Source organism: Balaenoptera acutorostrata, chromosome 3, assembly GCF_949987535.1.
Source record: "Balaenoptera acutorostrata chromosome 3, mBalAcu1.1, whole genome shotgun sequence".
NCBI lineage: Eukaryota > Metazoa > Chordata > Mammalia > Artiodactyla > Balaenopteridae > Balaenoptera > Balaenoptera acutorostrata.
In genome coordinates, this window is record NC_080066.1 from 113294825 (window position 1) to 113317083 (window position 22259).

Here is a 22259-nt window from a genome sequence, read left to right on the forward strand (position 1 = left end):
CCCAGTTCTCAGTGTGATACTTAGATTCCCTCCTGGGGTTCCCACGTCAAGGAGGGGGGGGGGTGCCCTTCCTTTGGATGATGACTTGGTGATTTCTGGGTTCCTTGGCTCTTTTGACCCTTACAGGACCACATTTTCAAACCTCCACTTCTGCTAGCACAGGTGTGGTTCCCCCATTCTAGTTGCTAAGGGTAGTTAGTGTTCTGGAGTTCCAGGGGATGTTTTCCCCTTGGTTTTTGGTAAAGATGGTACTGTATAGTTTTTTCTTTTTTTCCATCCTCGTGGCTCTCACTGTTTTTTGTAAGGGGATCCCGGGAACTTCCAGAACTGCTCTGCTACTAACACCACTCCCTTGCTTCTCTGCACTCTTGGCATTTTAAAGTTTAAACTGCCTGCTAGTTAACCTAAATTTATTTATTAGAGCCCTGCTATTGAAATAACTTATTTGATCACTGCTAAAATAATTGTGACATTTTTGCTATTCAGAGATGTGAGATATAAGTGAGTGTAAATTTAAGTATGAATAATATCCTCTGGGAACAGTTGGGCAGGCTCTTGTCTGACAACTTGACTCTCCTATTTACATTTTCAGCCAGGAGCTGTAACATGTTGCTGTACTTTACTGTGAAATTCAGTAAAACAAAAAGTGCTCCTGGGCAAAGGGCAGCCAAGCAGTCCACCTGAAAGGCTCTGTGTTTACCCTGACACCTGATCGGAACAAGAATGATACTAAATTCAGATGCGTGTCTGAAAACTTGCCTTGGACAGCATTTGCTGGGTATGTTTTATTTATTGGAAGTAGAAAGGGAGATTAGCTGAACTCACTAAGAGAGCGAGTCAGACATGAGAATTTTGGAAGTTTAGGTCTGATTACAAATGTTAAACACACTGTAATAAATGCAGTAGTATGAGCTTTTCTGTCCTGAAGTTTCACATTATCTGATTAAGCCACTTCATAGGCTTTAGGCTCCCTGTTGAGATCAACTGAAAGCGAATAGTCTGTTAGAGTTGCACCTTTTGTGATACACTCTGGGGTCAAGATTAAACCTGCCAAAATATGCACATGTTGCCATTAGCCAGTGAAAGCCTTTGAATAGAGGGTACAAACTGGGTAGACCTAGATTTACGCTAGTGAATGGAGAGTGAAATTGTACGTCCATGGTCATATTACAGCCGTCACTGAATTACTGGAGTCTTGAGGCAAACCTGGAGGTAAAGAGCAGTGGGTGAGAGCGCAGACACTGGAGCCTGGCTAACATGATTGGGTCCTTCCTCTGCCGTTTTACTTGGTGACCTTTGGCAAGTGACTAAGTTTTCATATCTGTGAAGTGAGGATAAAAACAGTCTCTAACTCATAAAGCTATTATGAGGATTAAATGAGTGTAGGTTAAAGCATTCGAAACAGCGCCTGGTTGTTTGGTAAGCACTGTGTGTTTTCTATTGTTATTATCTCTCTTCAAGAGTTGTTTTGTGGGGTTATTAGGACATCTTATCACAAAGGGTGAATAATGCCTCTAAGGTTACAGCAGCGGATTCTTTCATGACCACCATCAAATATCAGGAGCATTAATTACTCATTTGAATTAGAGTTAGTTGTGGCCATGTCACTAACAAAAAAGATCCTGTTGGTTGAGTAAATTGATCCTCAAATTAAGGTTTCATACAGTAATTTTTGTGTTTCATTGTTTCTTTTAAAGCAATGATCTGCAAAATGGAGCCATACTTTTCTAAATGATCTCTTCAGGACTGAAAAATGTTAATGTAGCTTTTAATACTGCTTCATTTTAACTCAAGACACACTTTATTTAATTAAGAAGATCTTAAATAATAATTTCAATATATAACTGTAGTTTTATAGTATTCTTTTCTTTTTGTTTTTTTTTTTTTTAAATTAATTAATTTATTTATTTATTTATTTATTTAATTATGTATTTATGGCTGTGTTGGGTCTTCGTTTCTGTGCGAGGGCTTTCTCTAGTTGTGGCAAGCGGGGGCCACTCTTCATCGCGGTGCGCGGGCCTCTCACTATCGCGGCCTCTCTTGTGGCGGAGCACAGGCTCCAGACGCGCAGGCTCAGTAATTGTAGCTCACGGGCCGAGTTGCTCCGCGGCATGTGGGATCTTCCCAGACCAGGGCTCGAACCCGTGTCCCCTGCATTGGCAGGCAGATTCTCAACCACTGCGCCACCAGGGAAGCCCTCTTTTCTTTTTTTATAAACATCTTTATTGGAGTATAATTGCTTTACAGTCTTGTGGTAGTTTCTGCTGTATAACAAAGTGAATCAGCTATATGCATAACGTATATCCCCATATCCCCTCCCTCTTGCATCTCCCTCCCACCTTCCTTATCCCACCCCTCTACGTGGTCGCAAAGCATCAAGCTGATCTCCATGTGCTATGTAGCTGCTTCCCACTAGCTATCTGTTTTACATTTGGTAGTGTATATATATATGTCCATGCCACTCTCTCACTTTGTCCCAGATTACCCTTCCCCCTCCCCATGTCCTCAAGTCCATTCTCTAGGTCTGTGTCTTTATTCCTGTCCTGCCCCTAGGTTCATCAGAACCATTTTTTTTTTATTCCATATATATGTGTTAGCATACTGTATTTGTTTTTCTCTTTCTGACTTACTTCACTCTGTATGACAGACTCTAGGTCCATCCACCTCACTACAAATAACTCTATTTCATTTCTTTTTATGGCTGAGTAATATTCCATTGTATATATGTACTACATCTTCTTTATCCATTCATCTGTCAGTGGACACTTAGGTTGCTTCCATGTCCTGGCTATTGTAAATAGTGCTGCAATGAACATTGTGGGACATGACTCTTTTTGAATTATGGTTTTTCTCAGGGTATATGCCCAGTAGTGGGATTGCTGGGTCATCTGGTGGTTCTATTTTTAGTTTTTTAAGGAACCTCCATGCTGTTCTCCATAGTGGCTGTATCAATTTACATTCCCACCAACAGTGCAAGAGGGTTCCCTTTTCTCCACACCCTCTCCAGCATTTATCATTTGTAGATTTTTTGATGATGCCCATTCTAACTGGTGTGAGGTTGATACCTCATTGTACTTTTGATTTGCATTTCTCTAATGATTAGTGATGTTGAGCATCCTTTCATGTGTTTGTTGGCAATCTGTATATCTTCTTCGGAGAAATGTCTATTTAGGTCTTCTGCCCAGTTTTGGATTGGGTTGTTTGTTTTTTTGATATTGAGCTGCATGAGCTGCTTGTATATTTTGGAAATTAATCCTTTGTAAGTTGCTTCCTTTGCAAATATTTTCTCCCATTCTGAGGGTTGTCTTTTCATCTTGTTTATGTTTTCCTTTGCTGTACAAAAGCTTTTAAGTTTCATTAGGTCCCATTTGTTTATTTTTGTTTTTATTTCCATTTCTCTAGAAGGTGGGTCAAAAAGGATCTTGCTGTGATTTATGTCATAGGGTGTTCTGCCTATGTTTTTCTCTAAGAGTTTTATGGTGTCTGGCCTTACATTTAGGTCTTCAATCCATTTAGAGTTTATTTTTGTGTATGGTGTTAGGGAGTGTTCTCATTTCATTCTTTTACATGTAGCTGTCCAGTTTTCCCAGCACCATTTATTGAATAGGCTGTCTGTTCTCCATTGTGTACGCTTGCCTCCTTTATCAAAGATAAGGTGATCATATGTGCGTGGGTTTATCTCTGGGCTTTCTATCCTGTTCCATTGATCTATATTTCTGATTTTGTGCCAGTACCAAACTGTCTTGATTACTGTAGCTTTATAGTATAGTCTGAAGTCTGGGAGCCTGATTCCTCCAGCTCCGTTTTTCTTTCTCAAGATTGCTTTGACTATTCGGGGTCTTTTGTGTTTCCATACAAATTGTGAAATTTTTTGTTCTAGTTCTGTGAGAAATGCCATTGGCAGTTTGATAAGGATTGCATTGAATCTGTAGATTGCTTTGGGTAGTATATTCATTTTCACAATGTTGATTCTTCCAATCCAAGAGCATGGTATATCACTCCATCTGTTTGTATCATCTTTACTTTCTTTCATCAGTGTCTTACAGTTTTCTGCATACAGGTCTTTTGTCTCCTTAGGTAGGTTTATTCCTAGGTATTTTATTCTTTTTGTTTCAGTGGTAAATGGCAGTGTTTCCTTAATTTCTCTTTCTGATTTTTTGTTGTTAGTGTATAGGAATGCAAGAGATTTCTGTGCATTAATTTTGTATCCTGCTACTCTACCAAATTCATTGATTAGCTCTAGTAGTTTTCTGGTAGCATCTTTAGGATTCTCTATGTATAGTATCACGTCATCTGCAAACAGTGACAGTTTTACTTCTTTTCCGATTTGGATTCCTTTTGTTTCTTTTTCTTCTCTGATTGCTGCGGCTAAAACTTCCAAAACTATGTTGAATAATAGTGGTGACAGTGGGGAACCTTGTCTTGTTCCTGATCTTAGTGGAAATGGTTTCAGTTTTTCACCATTGAGAACGATGTTGGCTGTGGGTTTGTCATATATGGCCTTTATTATGTTGAGGCAGGTTCCCTCTATGCCTACTTTCTGGAGAGTTTTTATCATAAATGGGTGTTGAATTTTGTCAAAAGCTTTTTCTGCATCTATTGAGATTATCATATGGTTTTTATCCTTCAATTTGTTAATATGGTGTATCACATTGATTGATTTGCATATATTGAAGAATCCTTGCATTCCTGGGATAAACCCCACTTGATCATGGTGTATGATCCTTTTAATGTGTTGTTGGATTCTGTTTGCTAGTATTTTCTTGAGGATTTTTGCATCTATGTTTATCAGAGATATTGGCCTGCAGTTTTCTTTTTTGTGACATCTTTGCCTGGTCTTGGTATCAGGGTGATGGTGGCCTCATAGAATGAGTTTGGGAGTGTTCCTCCCTCTGCTATATTTTGGAAGAGTTTGAGAAGGATAGGTGTTAGCTCTTCTCTAAATGTGTGATAGAATTCGCCTGTGAAGCCTCCTGGTCCTGGGGGTTTGTTTGTTGGAAGATTTTTAATCACAGTTTCAATTTCAGTGCTTGTGATTGGTCCTGTTTATATTTTCTGTTTCTTCCTGGTTCAGTCTCGGAAGGTTGTGCTTTTCTAAGAATTTGTTCATTTTTTCCAGGTTGTCCGTTTTATTGGCATATAGTTGCTTGTAGTAATCTCTCATGAGCCTTTGTGTTTCTGCAGTGTCAGTTGTTACTTCTCCTTTTTCATTTCTAATTTTGTTGATTTGAGTCTTCTCCCTTTTTTCTTGATGAGTCTGGCTAATGGTTTATCAATTTTGCCTATCTTCTCAAAGAACCAGCTTTTAGTTTTATAGATCTTTGCTATTGTTTCCTGCATTTCTTTTTCATTGATTTCTGATCTGATCTTTATGATTTCTTTCCTTCTTCTAACTTTGGGGTTTTTTTGTTCTCCTTTCTCTAATTGCTCTAGGTGTAAGGTTAGGTTGTTTATTTGAGGTTTTTCTTGTTTCTTGAGGTAGGACTGTATTGCTATAAACTTCCCTCTTAGAACTGCTTTTGCTGCATCCCATTGGTTTTGGGTCGTTGTCTTTTCATTGTCATTTATTTCTAGATATTTTTTGATTTCCTCTTTGATTTCTTCAGTGATCTCTTGGTTATTAAGTAACATACTGTTTAGCCTCCATGTGTTTGTATTTTTTACAGTTCTTTTCCTGTAATTGATATCTAGTCCCATAGCGTTATGGTTGGAAAAGATACTTGATATGATTTCAGTTTTCTTAAATTTACCAAGGCTTGATTTGTGACCCAAGATATGGTGTATCCTGAAGAATGTTCCATTAGCACTTGAGAAGAAAGTGTATTCTGTTTTTGGATAGAATGTCCTGTAAATATCAATTAAGTCCATCTGGTTTAATGTGTCATTTAAAGCTTTTGTTTTCTTATTTATTTTCATTTTGGATGATCTGTCCACTGGTGAAAGTGGGGTGTTAAAGTTCTTAACTATTATTGTATTACTGTCAATTTCCCCTTTTATGGCTGTTAGCATTTGCCTTATATACTGAGGTGCTCCTATGTTGGGTGCATAAATATTTATGATTGTTATATCTTCTTCTTGGATTGCTCCCTTGATCCTTATTTAGTGTCCTTCTTTGTCTCTTGTAATAGTCTTTATTTTAAAGTCTTTTTTGTCTGATATGAGTATTGCTACTCCAGCTTTCTTTTGATTTCCATCTGCATGGAATATCTTTTTCCATCCCCTCATTTTCAGTCTGTATGTGTCCCTAGGTCTGAAGTGGGTCTCTTGTAGACAGCATATATATGGGTCTTGTTTTGTATCCATTCAGCCAGTCTGTGTCTTTTGGTTGGAGCATTTAATCCATTTACATTTAAGGTAATTATCGATATGTATGTTCCTATTACCATTTTCTTAATTGTTTAGGGTTTGTTATTGTAGGTATTTTCCTTCTCTTGTGTTTCCTGCCAAAGAAGTTCCTTTAGCATTTGTTGTAAAGCTGGTTTGGTGGTGCTGAATTCTCTTAACTTTTGCTTATCTGTAAAGGTTTTAACTTCTCCATCGAATCTGAATGAGATCCTTGCTGGTAGAGTAATCTTGGTTGTAGGCTTTTCCCTTTCATCACTTTAAATATGTCCTGCCACTCTCTTCTGCCTTGCAGAGTTTCTGCTGAAAGATCAGCTGGTAACCTTATGGAGACTCCCTTGTATGTTATTTGTTGCTTTTCCCTTGTGGCTTTTAATATTTTTTCTTTGTATTTAATTTTTGATAGTTTGATTAATATGTGTCTTGGCATGTTTCTCTTTGGGTTTATCCTGTATGGTACCCTCTGTGCTTCCTGGACTTGATTGACTATTTTCCTTTCCCATGTTAGAGAAGTTTTTGACTCTAATCTTTTCAAATATTTTTTCAGACCCTTTCTTTTTCTCTTCTTCTTCTGGGACCCCTATAATTCAAATGTTGTTGCATTTAATGTTGTTCCAGAAGTCTCTGAAACTGTCCTCAATTCTTCTCATTCTTTTTTCTTTATTCTGCTCCCTGGCAGTTATTTCCACCATTTTATTTTCCAGCTCACTTATCCATTCTTCTGCCTCAGTTACTCTGTTATTGAGTCCTTCTAGGGTATTTTTAATTTCAATAATTGTGTTGTTCATCACTGTTTGTTTGTTCTGTAGTTCTTCTAGATCCTTGTTAAATGTTTCTTGTATTTTCTCCATTCTGTGTCCAAGATTTTGGATCATATTTAGTATCATTACTCTGAATTCTTTTTCAGGTAGGTTGCCTATCTCGTCTTCATTTATTTGGTCTTGTAGGTTTTTACCTTGCTCCCTTATCTGTAACTTTTTTTTTTTGTCGTTTCTTTTTTTTTTTTTTTAAATGGGTGGTGCTGTTTTCCTGTCTTACAGGTTGTTTGGCCTGAGACGTCCAGTACTGGAGTTTACAGGCAGTTAGATAGAGCCGGGTCTTGGTGCTGAGATGAGGACCTATGGGAGTCGTCACTCTGATTGATATTCCCTGGGGTTTGAGTTTCTCTGTTAGTCCAGCAGTTTGGACTTGGAGCTCCTGCCACAGGAGCTCAAGCCCGACCTCCAGCCTGGGAACCAAGATCCCGCAAGCCTTGTGGCACAGCAAAAAAAAAAAAAGGAAGAAAGAAAGAAAGAGAAAAAGGAGCAGTACAATATCAAAGAATTTAAAACAAAATAAAATTAGAAAGATAAAAATATATTAGGAAAAATAAAACTATAATTGAAACAACTGCAACAAGGTAAAATAAAACCACAACAGAAAAAGAGTAAAAAAAGGAGGGGGGGAACAAGCCAAAAAGAGAAAACAATAACAAAGTATAAAGAATAAAATAAAATTAGAAAAATAAAAGATTTATTATGAAAAATAAAAATATGAAAGAATCAACAACAATGAATCAGCAGGGTAAAACAGAACCCCAATCTAAAAGAGGAAAAAAGAGAAAAGAAAAAAGAAAATAAAGCCTTGGCTATGGCGGCGGAGTTTAGTCAGGGGTTGGAACTTAGGCAGAGGCGGGGTTTAGGGTGGGGTGGGACCTAGGCAGGCGGGGGTGGTGATGTTTGAGCGTGAGGTGTGGCCTAGGCGGGTTACGTTCAAGCGTGGGGCGGGGCCTCTGCTTAGGACCTGCACAGAAGGGGAGAGGCAGATGTCGAAACGAGGGCCTCTGGAGTGTGGAGTTGTGGAGTTTGGAGGCAGTGCCCTGGGTGGGGGTGTAGAGGCGGGGCTTGGGCTCTGCATGGCAGGAGGGAGGCTCCGAGGGCACAGGATTAGGCCTGGGAGCCCAATAGGGTTCCCAGAGCCTAAGTGGACAGGGAAAGCATTGGCAGCGTTCTCTTCCGTTCCTTTTCACCCTTCCCACACTGTCTCCCCCAGGGTCTCCCTGGGCGCTGCTGGACCCCTAACCATGGATGGGTCCCACTGTGTGTAGGAACTCCTCCCCTCCCGCAGCCCCCCCTCAGGGGTGCCAGTCCCATAGGTCCGGACTTTACTTTTGCTCCTCCTTCCCACCCTCCCACTCCCTCAGGACCTGCACTGCTGGAGGGGGCCTAGGTGGGCAGAGGATCAGGCTTGGGACCTCAGCAGGTTCCTGGGGGCCCAAGTGGGCAGGGAAACCTGGCCACGCTCCCTTTTGATCTTCTGCCCTCCCAGTGGTTCCCCAATTTCCCCTTGGGACGTGGGATCCCTTCCCCTCCCCCCAGCTGCCCCTCAGGGGTGCCAGTCGCATGCCGCCTCCACTTCTCCTCCCCCTCACTCCCCCCACAGCCCACATCCTACCCAGTTGCTGGGGGTTCCTCCCCGTCCCCTTAGGTGTCTGTGGTCCCCCACCAGTGCCTGGTAGGTGCCCTAGTTGTGAGGAGACACAAATTCCGCGTCCTCCTAGTCCGCCATCTTGATTCCACCCCCCTGTAGGATTATTTTCTTACATATTTTTTAGGAAAAATTCCACATGGTTACTAATTTTTCCCCCCAGGTAATGTGAACATTAAAGTGAAAGACTGTATAATGTTGAAACATGTTAATTGCAGGTAAACTATGGAGTGATGGTTTTATAGAAACATTTTCCATAATTTGGGTATTGCATTTTAATTTATAGTCAACTTTTTTATAGACTTTATACTTCTATAGACTTTTTTTTTTGGCCACGTGGCATGTGGGATCTTAGTTCCCCAACCAGGGATCAAACCCGTGTCGCCTTCAGTGGAAGCGCAGAGTCTTAACCACTGGACCACCAGGGAAGTCTATAGACTTTTGTATAAAGTGAGATACCTCTGAATCCCAGTTGGGTTTTGTTTGTTTGTTTCTTCTTTGTTTGGCATAAAACTATAGGAGCCATTAGCAAATCAAATTTTAATTCTCAATTCCTTTAGTTTGATTTGAATTTAAAAATCTGTAACATTGTATTTGACCCTGTAAAAGTGCTTACAGGCTTATCACTTGAGTCCTAGTGCAAAGCTATTAGGAGATCACTACTCTTCGGAAGAGGGAAAAATATATGAGAATAACCTATCTCCATATGTCTTCCACAGCTTTCACTGGAAATCAGATGTCCAACAAGAATTGACAAAACCTACTTTAAGAAATACAGAGTTGAGACTTCCCTGGTGTTCCAGTGGGTAAGCCTACGCGCTCCCAGTGCAGGGGACCTGGGTTCAATCCCTGGTTGGGGAGCTAGATCCCGCATGCATGCCACAACTAAGAGTTCACATGCCACAGCTAAGAAGCCCACATGCCACAACTAAAAGATCCTGTGTGCCACCGCAACTAAGACTCAGCACAGCCAAAATAAATAAATAAATAAATAAATAAATAAAATATTAACGAAAAAAAGAAATACAGAGTTAAATTTATCAAAATCCAAAACATTTTGTTTGAAGTATTTTCAATCTGAGAGGTAACTTGATACTCCATTTTATAGGAAAGGGAAGTAATACATAGTAATCCTACTTCTCTGCTGGAGTTCTTCCTTATTGACATGTTGTAACATCACAATAGCAAGTCCTGGGAGGAGCCCATCCATAAGACCCCTAGATCTCTTGGTCCCTGCTTCCTCTTCTCTAAAATTAAGATATTAGATATCTTTGTTAATCCAAAAATTCGATGAAGAGTTTTAGTCGCTAAGCACAAATATTTAATTTGTATGGCTAATTAACCAAACAATTTGGAATAAGGTTTACCACCAGAAGTGTTTCTTCACTAATGGCCCATGCCCATGTTTTGTCACAGTAAACATTTAGTTCCCCTTTTTAATGTTATTTTAAATTTCAAAATAAGTTACCCTTGACATTAAAACCAAAAAGAATACAATTTTAGAAGAAAAATTTTTATTTTGATTTTGAAAGATACCTGTCATTATCTCCGTTGTGTGTAGTTAAGGGAAGGTTGAGTCCGGTTACTTACCCGAAAGCAGCTTTTCTATTCTAAGAAGAGTGGAAGGTAAGATAACAACAATAAGAACAGACTCTATGAACTTGAGCCTTTAAGATTTTGTAGCTTTAAACTGCACAGCTCCCACCACCACAGCTCCCAAAGCACCTCTTTGGCAAATGACTAATGGACAGTCTATTCTCAATCCCTCCATCCCCCACTCCACACACACATAAATGACTAATGAATAAAAATAAAACAAGTACTTTCGGACAGACAACGTAATGGTCTATTTATAGTATATAAACTCCTCATCCTCAGTGTTTGAAATATGGCTTTTCTCCCCTGCTTCAATCATATTGCTGTAAAGACCTTAAAAATTCCTCAGTTCACCACCCCCCCTCCCCCGCACCCTATTTAAGATAGAAAGTCTGATACTTGAACATCTCCAAAAATACAACACCCATCCGTTTTGGTAAAACTTCCAGCTTGTCTCTGCTATTATTATGTATGCGTTTTAAAGGGGTGTGAAATGGTATCTTGTGGTTTTAATTTGCATTTTCCTAAGGATTAATGATGTTGGTGTACAAATAACCATTCTTATATGGATTTATATATATATATATATATATATTTTTTTTTTTTAAGATTTAATTTTTATTTTTTTGGCTGCATTGGGTCTTTGTTGCTGCATGCAGGCTTTCTCTAGTTGTGGCGAGTGGGGCCTACTCTTCGTTGCGGTGCACGGGCTTCTCATTGAAGAAATTCAGAAATAGCTAAATAACTTCGAGGCCTATGGAATGAATCAACATGCTGTGGCAAATAGAATCTAGCACTTGCTAGTTCCATGTTTCCTGAGTTAGGCCATACTGATTAGATGCTCTCAGCACATCCATTTTTTTTTTTTTTAGAAATTTTATTTTATTTTATTTATTTATTTTTCTTTTAGGCTGTGAAGGGTCTTCGTTGCTGTGCTCAAGCTTTCTCTAGTTGCTGCGAGGGGTGGCTACTCTTTGTTGCAGTGCACAGGCTTCTCTTTGCGGTGGCTTCTCTTGTTGTGGAGCACGGGCTCTAGGCGCGCAGGCTGCAGTAGTTGCGGCACAAGGGTTCAGTAATTGTGGCTCTCGGGCTCTAGAGCACAGGCTCAGTAGTTGTGGCACACAGGCTTAGTTGCTCTGCGGCATGTGGGATCTTCCTAGACCAGGGATCGAACCCGTGTCCCCTGAATTGGCAGACGGATTCTTAACCACTGCACCACCAGGGAAGTCCAGCACATCCATTTTGAAAAAGAGTACATATTTTTAAAGAAGTATGGCATTTAGAAATGCTACAATAAGTGAAATAATAGCTTCATTATTAAAGTAAACATTTATTTTTCAGTTGGCTAATTTTGTAAAATTATATAATGCAGCTCAACATTTTTTATAAATTTATTTTTATTTATTTTTGGCTGCGTTGGGTCTTTGTTGCTGCATGCGGGCTTTCTCTAGTTGTGGTGAGTAGGGGCTACTCTTAATTGTAGTGTGTGGGCTTCTCATTGCAGTGGCTTCTCTTGTTGAGGAACATGGGCTCTAGAGCGCAGGCTCAGTAGTTGTGGCACACGGGCTTAGTTGCTCCACAGCACATAGGATCTTCCTGGACCAGGGCTCGGACCCATGTCCCCTGCATTGGCAGGCGGACTCTTAACCACTGCCCCACCAGGGTAGCCCAGCTCAACATTTTTTAAACAAACTTTTTTGTGTGTAACACAAAAAGTAAGACATCTCTTAAAACTTGGGAAAGAAAGCAAAGTAAGGATAGAGAATAAAAATTGCCCCTAATCCTACGATCCAGATTTAAGCAAAATACATTTTGGTATAATTCCTTCCTTTTATGCTTATTATAGTAGGTCTGAACTTTGTATAATATACATGTACATGTACTATTTTAGTAACTTTACAAAGTTGTGCAAATATTACCATGCAAATAAATCCAGTGTTTGCAGATTTTCATCATCCTAAAAAGAAACCCATCCCCGTTTTCCCCCAAACCTTTCTCTCCTGGCCCTAGGTAACTACTAATATGCTTTCTATCTCTATAGATTAGCCTTTTCTGGGCATTTCATATTAATAGAATTGTGCAATAGTATTTTGCATCTGGCTTCTTTCACTTAACATAATGTTTTAAAGGTTCATCCATTTTGTAGCATGTGGCAGTATTTTCTTCTCATTTGCTGTTGAATAATTTTCCTTTGTCGTTAGATACACCCCATTTATTTTAATACATTCATTAGCTGGTGGACATTTGGTTTGTTTCTACTTTTTGTCTATTAAGAGTAATGCGTTTATGAACATTCATGTACAAATTATTTTTGTGGACATATGTTTTCATTTCTCTTGGGTATATATTTAGAAGTAGAATCTCTGGATAATATGGTAAGTTCATCTTTAACATTTTTTTTTTTTTAATGATAATGTTGACGCTGTTAGAAATGTTTTTGTTTCTAGTATTCTTTTTTTTTTTTTTTAATTCTACACTTTATTTATTTTGTATTTTTGGCTGTGTTCGGTCTTCGTTTCTGTGTGCGGGCTTTCTCTAGCTGCGGCGAGTGGGGGCCACTCCTCATCGCGGTGCGCGGGCCTCTCACCGTCGTGGCCTCTCCTGTTGCGGAGCACAGGCTCCAGACGCACAGGCTCAGTAGTTGTGGCTCACGGGCCTAGTTGCTCCGCGGCATGTGGGTTCCTCCCAGACCAGGGGTCAAACCCGTGTCCCTTGCATTGGCAGGCAGACTCTCAACCACTGCACCACCAGGGAAGCCCCATCTTTAACTTTTTAAGAAACTGCCAAATTGTTTTCCAAAGTGGCTGTATCATTTATGTATGATACAAAATTAATATACAGAAATCCGTTGCATTTCTATAAACTAACAATGAACTATCAGAAGGAGACATTAAGGAAACAATCCCATTTATCATCACATCAAAATTCCCTGGCAGTCCAGTGGTTAGGACTCCGTGTTTTCACTGAGGGTGCGGGTTCGATCCCTGATCGGGGAACTAAGATCCTACAAGCCATGTGGCATGGCCAAAAAAAAAAAAAGAAGACCCAGTTCTTATCACATCAAAAAGAATAAAATACCTAGGAATAAACCTACCTAAGAGGTAAAAGACCTGTACTTGGAAAACTATCAGACACTGATGAATGAAATTGAAGATGACACAAACAGAAAGATACATTGTATTCTTAGATTGGAAGAATCAATATTGTTAAAATGACCATGCTACCCAAGGCAATCTACAGATTCAGTGCAATCCCTATAAAAATACCAATGGGCTGGCTGCAACTAGAGAAAGCCCGTGCACAGCAACGAAGACCCAACGCAACCAAAAAAAAAGAAAGAAATTAAAATAATAATAATTTTTAAAAAATACCAATGGTATTTTTCACAGAACTAGAACAAATAATTTTAAATTTTGTATGGAAATACCAAAGACCCTGAATTGCCAAACCAATCTTGTGAAAGAAGAACAGAGCTGGAGGAATTACACTTCCTGACTTCAGACTATATTATAAAACTACAGTAATCAGAACAGTATGGTACTGGCACAAAAACAGACATAGAGATCAATGGACCAAAATATAGATCCCAGAAATAAACCCATGCATTTATGGTCAATTAATCTATGACAAACCAGGCAAGAATGTACAATGGAGAAAAGACAGTCTCCTCAATAAGTGGTGCTGGGAAAACTGGACAACTACATGTAAAAGAATGAATTAGAACAGGGGTCCCCAACCCCCAGGCCATGGACCGGTACCAGTCCACAGCCTCTTAGAAACCAGGCCACACAGCAGGAGGTGAGCGGTGGGCGAGCGAGCAAAGCTTCATATGCCACTCCCCATCTCTCGCATGACTGCCTGAACCACCATGTCTCTGCCCCCTGCCCCATCCGTGGAAAAATTGACTTCCACGAAACCAGTCCCTGGTGCCAAAAAGGTTGGGGACCGCTGAATTAGAACATTCTCTAACACCATATACAAAAATAAACCCAAAATGGATTAAAGACCTAAATCTGAGACCAGAAACCATAAAACTCCTGGAGGAAAACATAAGCAGAATGCTCTTTGACATAAATTGTGGCAATATTGTTTGGAATCTGTTTTCTAAAACAAAGAAAATAGAAGCAAAAATTAACAAATGAGACCTAATTAGACTTAAAAATTTTGCACAGCAAAGGAAACGAAAAGACAACCCAGAGAATGGGAGAAAATATTTGCAAATGATATGACTGATAAGGGGTTAATATCCAAAATATATAAACAGCTCATACAACTCAATAAAAAAAATACACAACCTGATTAAAAAATGCACTGAAGACCTGAAAAGACATTTTTCCATGGAAGACATACAGATGGCCAACAGGAACAAGAAAAAGATGCTCAACATTGCTAATTGTCAGAGACATGCAACTCAAAACCACAATGAGATATCACTTCACACTTGTCAGAATGGCTATCATCAAAAAACACGAATAACAAATGTTGGCAAGGATGTGGAGAAAAGGGAACTGTCATACACTGTTGGTGAGAATGTAAACTGGTGCAGTCCCTGTGGAAAACAGTATGGAGGGTTCTCAAAAAACTAAAAATAAAACTACCATATGACCCAGCAATTCCACTCCTAGGTGTATATCCGAAAGAAATAAAAACACTAATTAGAAAAACTACATGCACCCCAATGTTCATAGCGGCATTATTTACGATTGCCAAGATATGGAAGCAACCTAAGTGTCTATCAACAGATGAATGGATAAAGAAGATGTGGTATATGTATATGCAATGGAATATTACTGAACCATTAAAAAAATGAAACTCTGCCATTTGCGACAATGTGGATGGATCTAGAGGTTATTACGCTAAGTGAAATAAGTCAGGCAGAGAAAGACAAATACTCTGTTATCACTTATATGTGGAATCTAAAAAATACAACAAACTAGTGAGTATAACATAAAAGAAACAGACTCACAGATATGGTTACCAGTGGGGAGAGGGAAGTGGGGAGGGGCGATATAAGGGTAGGGGATTCAGAAGTACATACTAGTATGTATAAAATAAGCTACAAGGATATATTGTACAACACAGGAAATATAGCCAATGTTTTATGACTATAAATGGAGTATAACCTTTAAAAATTGTGAATCACTATACTGTACACCTGTAACATATAATATTGTACATCAACTAGACTTCAATTAAAAAAAAAAAGTGACTGTAACATTTACATTTCCACCAGTACCATATGAGGGTTCCAGTGTCTTCACATCCTGGCCAGCACGTGTTATTTTCTGCACTTTTTGTTATAGCCATTCAAGTGGGTGTGAAGTGGTATCTTGTTATAGTTCTAATTTGCATTTTCCTAAGGTTTAATGATGTTGAACATCTTTTCATGTGCTTATTAGCCATTCATATATCCTGTTTGTTCAAATGTATTTTCAGATCCATTGTTCTTTTTTTTATTGAAATATAGTTGATTTACAGTGTTTCAGGTGTTCAGCGATGTTTCTGGTGTGTGTTTGTGTGTGTGTATTCTTTTTTTTTTTTTAATTTATTTATTTTTGGCTCCATTGGGCCTTAGCTGTGGCATGCGGGATCTTTCTTTGCAGTGTGCGGACTTCTGTCTAGTTGTGGCTTGTGGGCTCAGTAGTTGCAGCTCGCGGGCTTAGTTGCCCTGAGGCATCTGGGATCTTAGTTCCCCGACCAGGGATCGAACAGGTGTCCCCTGCATTGCAAGATGGATTCTTAACCACTGGACCACCAGGGAAGTCCATATATATATATATATATATATATATATATATATATATATATATTCTTTTTCAGATTCTTTTCCATTATAGGTTATTACAAGATATTGAATATAATTCCCTGTGCTATACAGTAGGTTCTCTTTGTTTATTTTTTAATTGTGATGCATGTCTTCCTATTAAAAGTCTTTTATATATTCTAGATACAAGTCCTTTATCAGATATATGATTTGCAAATAATTTCTCCCAGTCTGTGACTTTTCATTTTCTTAATGGTATCTTTTAAAGTATAAGTTTTTCAATCTGATAAAATCCAGTTCGTCAAAAATTTTTGTTTCTGTTATGGATTGTGCATTTGCTCTTAAATCTGTTTCTTCTAAAAGTTTTATAGTTTTACCTCTTACAATTAGGTCTATGATCTATTTTGAGTTAATTTTTGTGTATGGTGTGACATAAGGGTCTAAATGCATTGTTGTAATTTCTTGATATTTCAAAATATTCTCGTCAGCTACTGGTAAATCGTTGGCAAAAGAATGATTCTCTGCTTCTTGGAAACATCACTGTATTCCAATATATGTACAACTTTGAGAGAGACTACCTGGGGCCATGAGGGATGGGGCTGCCACCCAAGCCAGTCAGATCAACTGGATGAACCTGAGGATCTGTGGGGTGACATGTCAAGCCAAATTGCCCTCTTATCCAGCACAGTATAGATTAAGATCCATGACCAAATGAAAGAAATTACCTGTAATACCTGTGTTTCTGTTTACTCTCTTCCTTTACTGTCTTGTACCTAGTGAGCACTCAGTTGGTGTTATTTGATATGATTTCATAAGCAGAAAGGCAGACTTCATGACCTTGTATGTGTGTACTTTAATGAGTCTTTAATACTTTGATGCACTGAGTATGGTCCCTGCCCCAGACATACTGAATCAGATTCTGTATTTTAATATGCTCCCCAAATGATTTAGGTGCTCATTAAGTTTGATGAGCACTGGTCTAGAGTAGAGCAAATGACAGCCTGCAGATGAATCCAGTTGCTGACTATTTTTATAAATAAAGTTTTATTGGAAGACAGTTATACCCATTTCTTTACATATTATTTACATCACGTGTGACTACTTTCATCCTGCAGTGGGATTGAGTAGTTGTGAAAGGGACCACATGGCCCTCAGAGCCTAAAATATTACCTGGCCCTTTTCAGAAAAAGTTTGCCAACCCGTGGGGCTAGGGAAAAAGAGGGAAGGTTCCCAAATGATGATATGTGGTAGAAAGATGCATGGGAGATCAAGATGTTATCTAGGTCAGAATAGAGCCTGACAGACTGGCAGACTAAGCCATTTATAGAACATACACATTTATGCACATACACACACCTTATCTATTAAAATTAGCATGTCTCAGGACTTCCCTGGCGGTCCAGTGGTTAAGACTCCGAGCTCCCAATGCTGAGGGGCACGGGTTCGATCCCTGGTTAGGGAACTTAGATCCCGCATGCTGCACGGTGCAGCGTAAGTAAATAAATAAATAAGTAGATAAATAAAATTAGCATATCTCTTAGCTAAAAGAAAATAAGAAAGACAAGTATAATCAGTGAGAATGTTAATAAAAATGAACCTCATACCTAAACATCTATATTATGCTGATAAAAATTAAGATATTTAAGCAATAGAACCAAATATAACTAAATATACATACCAGCAAACAAGCCCTCTTCATTTTGATACAAATACTTGTAGGTCCCTTTTTTAAATTTTAATAAACTTTTTATTTGGAATTATTTTATGTTATTTTATTGATTTATTTTTGGCCGCACCATGAGGCTTGCAGGATCTCGGTTCCCCGACCAGGGATTGAACCCAGGCCGTGGCATTGAAAGCCTGGAATCCTAACCACTAGGCCACCAGGGACCTCCCCATATTTGGAATAATTTTAGATTTATAAAAAAGTTGCAAACATAGTACAGAGAATTTCTGTATACCCTCACCTATCTCCCCTAATATTATCTTCTCGGATTACCATGGTACATTTGTCAAATCTAAAAAAACAATTTGGGTAGCATTATTATTAACCGAACTTAGACTATTCACCAGTTTTTCTGTTCTTTGAGCCCCTGCAGGATACCACATTGCATGTAGTCATTATTATCTCCTTAAATCTTCTCTGACCTGTGACAAGTTCTCATGCTTTCCTGGTTTTTCACGTTTCAGGGAGTACAGCTCAGATATTTTTTAGAATGTCCTTTAATGTGGGTTTGTCTAATGTATTTTCTCATGATTAGAGTGGAATTATGGGTTTGGGGAAGAATACCACAAAGGTGAAGTACTCTTCTCATCATGTCATATGGTGGCGGGGGTGGAACATGACATCGTTGATGATTTAGCCTTCATCACTTGGTTAAGGTGGTGTGTGCCAGGTTTTCTACTATAAAGTTACTATTTTCCATTCCCATCTTCTGTTTTTTGGAAGTGAGCCACTAGGTTCAGCTAACTCTCAGATGGATGGGGGGAATTAAGCTCTACCTCCTGGAGGAGAGAGTATCAGCATATATGTTTGATACTCTTCTGTCCCATTTATTTATTCAATCATGTATTTAAATCAGTATGTACTCATGTGTACTTATTTTAAAAGGAAAAGGTCTAGAAGGATATGTACTAAACATACTGAAAAACATTGGCTCAGTCTTTGGTGAGATGAACAGGATTTGCGGTAGGAGTTGGGATACCAGGGTATTTTATATGTCTGCTTTGCTTCAATACTTTTGTGATTTTTATTTAAGGAAAATTTATTGCTAAACAAAAAAAGCTTTCATTCATTCAACAATTTTTTTTTTTTTAATGTGTTTTGGCTGCGCTGCACGGCATACAGGATCTTAATTCCCCGCCCAGGGATCGAACCTGTGCCCCCTGCAGTGGAAGTTCAGAGTCTTAACCACTGGACCATCAGCGAAGTCCCTCAACAAACATTTATTGGATGCTTACTGTATACTAGGCACAATGCAAATATCTGAAGTAAGATATAGACCCTACCCTCAAGTTCATTGTCTGGTATAGTGTTTTTCAAATTTTGGGTCATAGTCCTTCAGCAGATTCTGAAATTAAAAATCATTGGGTCATATTGGATTATAACTCAAAGTATAAAATAAAATATCCATGGGTCAATACTGATATAAATAAATGGTTGAATAAATAAATAAATAGGTAGAATAGATCTCCTGTGCGGTAGAATTTCAAATAATTTTATGTAGATACTCCCACCTCAAGGAGATCGAACATAAATCCCTACCCCTTAAATGTGGGCTGCACGTAATGAATTCCTTCCAACGAGTACAATATGGAAAGGGCAGGGGATGGGGTTAGGGAATAACTTTACAGTAAAGAAACCTGACAAAAACTACCTCAGCCAGGTGACCAAGGTAACATCCACAGTGATAGGTCCTGTTGGTAGTATGTGCCCTTGATAGGATGTGATGAAAATGGCACTTGACCTCTGTTGTCTTCCTCCCCAAAACCCATAAACCCAGTCTAATCATGAGAAAAACATCAGACAAATCTCAATAGAGGGACATGTTATAAAATACCTGATCAGTGTTCTTTAAAACTGTCAAGGTCATCAAAAACAAGGAAAGCGTAAGAAACTGTCAAAGCCAAGTGCATTCCAAGGAGATGTGAAGATTAAATATAATATTGGATCCTATAACTGAAAAAGGACATTCAGTAAAATGTAAGGAAATCTGAATAAAGTATAGACTTCAGGTAGTAATAATGTATCAATTCTTTAATTGTAACATATGTACCATACTAAGATGTTGATAACAGGGGAGACTGGGTGTGGAGTATATGAGAACACTCTATACTGTCCTTGCAATTTTTTCTGTAAATCTAAAACTATTCTGAAAAATAAAATCTATGGAATTAAAAAAAAAAATCAGTGGGCCACAACTAGCATTTTTCCTCAATATTTGTAGTGACGATTTTCAAATATACTACAAAGTTGAAAAGAATTTCACAGTGAATTCCCATATACTCACCACCTAAATTCTACCATTAATCTTTTACTATATAGTCATCCATCCCTCAGTATCCATGGGGGATTGGTTCCAGGGTTTCCACACATACCCAAATCGGTGAATGTTCAAGATCCTTATGTAAAATGGCTTAGTGTTTGCATATAACCTACGCATATCCTTCCATATACTTTAAAATAATCTAGAAATAACTCTAAATTACTTATAATATCTAATACAATGTAAATGCTATGTAAATAGTCGCCAGTGCACAGCCTATTCAAGTTTTGCTTTTAGGAACATATTGGAATTTTTTTTTTCCCAAATATTTTCAATCCATGGTTGGTTGAATCTGTGGATACGGAACCCACAGATCTAGAGGGCCGACTGTACTTACTTTATCATATATCTAACCATCTATCCATCTGTCTACCCATCCATTAATTTATCTTAGTTTTTTTGGTGCATTTCAAGGTAAATTATAGGGAGTTCCCTGGTGGCCTAGTGGTTAGGATTCCGGGCTTTCTCTGCCATGGCCCGGGTTTGATCCCTGGTTGGGGAACTGAGATCCTGCAAGCCACGCAGCACAGCCCGCCCCCCCCAAAAAACAAAGTAAATTGTAGACATCAGTACATTTCCCCCCAATACTTCAGCATGTATATCATTAACCAGAGTATTAGTTTCTTTTTATGTAAAATTTACATTTGGTGAGTTTTGAAAAATCCATACATCTGTGTAATCCAAACCCCTCACAACTGCATTTTTTACAAAATGAAAGGTCATAGAAGATACTGGAGTACAATACACAAAGTATGGGCGAGTATTGTTTTATGAACTTCCATTCAGATATGTATGTACCTGTATACTGGGTCACAATGTAAAATATATCACAGCGTAAAATATTTCACAGTAAAACAGTAAAAATCACTGGTCTGGTAGGGGAGCTCAGAATGTAATCAAATAGTGATTATTTAGGGTGACAGGTTTTGTAAGATACAGTGATGGGTTCAAAGAAAAAATAGCCAACTTTTTGTGGTTAGAAAGAGGGATTGGGATAGACAGTAAAGGCTTGTCTGAGGAAAAGGTGATGTACTATCGTAATGACATTGGCCAACACTTACATAGCACTCACTTCATGCCAACTGCCGAACACTGTTCTAAGAATGTTACATATACTAACTACTCCTCACAACCTAGAAGGTCAGTACTAATATTATTCCCATTGTACCTCAGACTGAGTACAGAAAGATTAAGTAATTTGCCCAGGATCACAAGGCTAATAAGTAGTAGAGCCAAACAGTCGAGCTCTACCTAGTTCATGCTTTTGACTATTATACCTTACAAGTACTATACATTTTTTGGTGGAAATTGGCTTTGTAACTTGGGGGATTTTATTTCAGTCATTTTCATGGGGCAAAAACAAAGTTTTTGTCTGATATTCCCTGTGTGTGTGTGTATGTGTGTGTGTGTGTGTGAGTTTTACAATATTATGGTTCTGGGGTACATAGAAAGCGTTTAGAGCTAGAAAGGATGTTAGCCATCATGAAATAACATTTTCATATCCAAAAACTTCCTACTCTACTGTTTTCGTGCAGTGAATTGTTTGGTATTTTCCATTAATTGTGTAGCAGCATTAGAAAAGATAATGTTGAGTTGATCATTCCCAAAGATACCTGAAGTTGATGCTTATTAAGCTTAAATGGACATTAATGACACTAATACACTGAGTGAGGCAGAGGCAATGTGATAAATTAAAGACAGCATTATGAGTCAAGAGACCAGAATTCATGACTTCACTCTGCATCTCAGATGACCAGTTTTCCCATCTACAAAATGAAGGGAGTGCACATCAGAGACGACAGATACAAGGTGCATATGTTGCCACACCCTGCTTCCTAACCCACAGCTGACATTGCTAATTATTCATGACATCGTCTTGCTCTGAACCTGAAAACAGCTTTGGAATCCTTCCCAACACAGTGCTCAATGCGGTTAGTACAGTTAATCAGAGTTGGCACCCAAGTTGAAATCTATTTGTCATCTTTGGATATGACAACCTATAAAGATTCTTCCAGTTCTAACTCCCAGAAATACACCATCAGAAG

The 22259-nt window shown here is 38.6% G+C and overlaps 1 protein-coding gene across 6 annotated transcripts in view; it reads left to right on the forward strand.

The window, feature by feature from the left end:
- AP4S1 (adaptor related protein complex 4 subunit sigma 1) overlaps positions 1-22259 on the forward strand; it is a 75657-nt gene that overhangs the window by 7472 nt on the left and 45926 nt on the right. For 4 of the 6 annotated variants that reach the window (XM_057544694.1, XM_057544693.1, XM_057544695.1 and 1 more), the window contains exon 2: positions 9528-9614. The exons of 1 other annotated variant lie outside the window; for it this stretch is intronic. The gene's annotated coding sequence lies outside the window, so the exon portion shown is untranslated. Of the gene's footprint in view, positions 1-592; positions 779-9527; positions 9615-22259 lie in introns of all 6 variants that reach the window. One more of the 6 variants, XM_057544692.1, reaches the window with a different exon arrangement.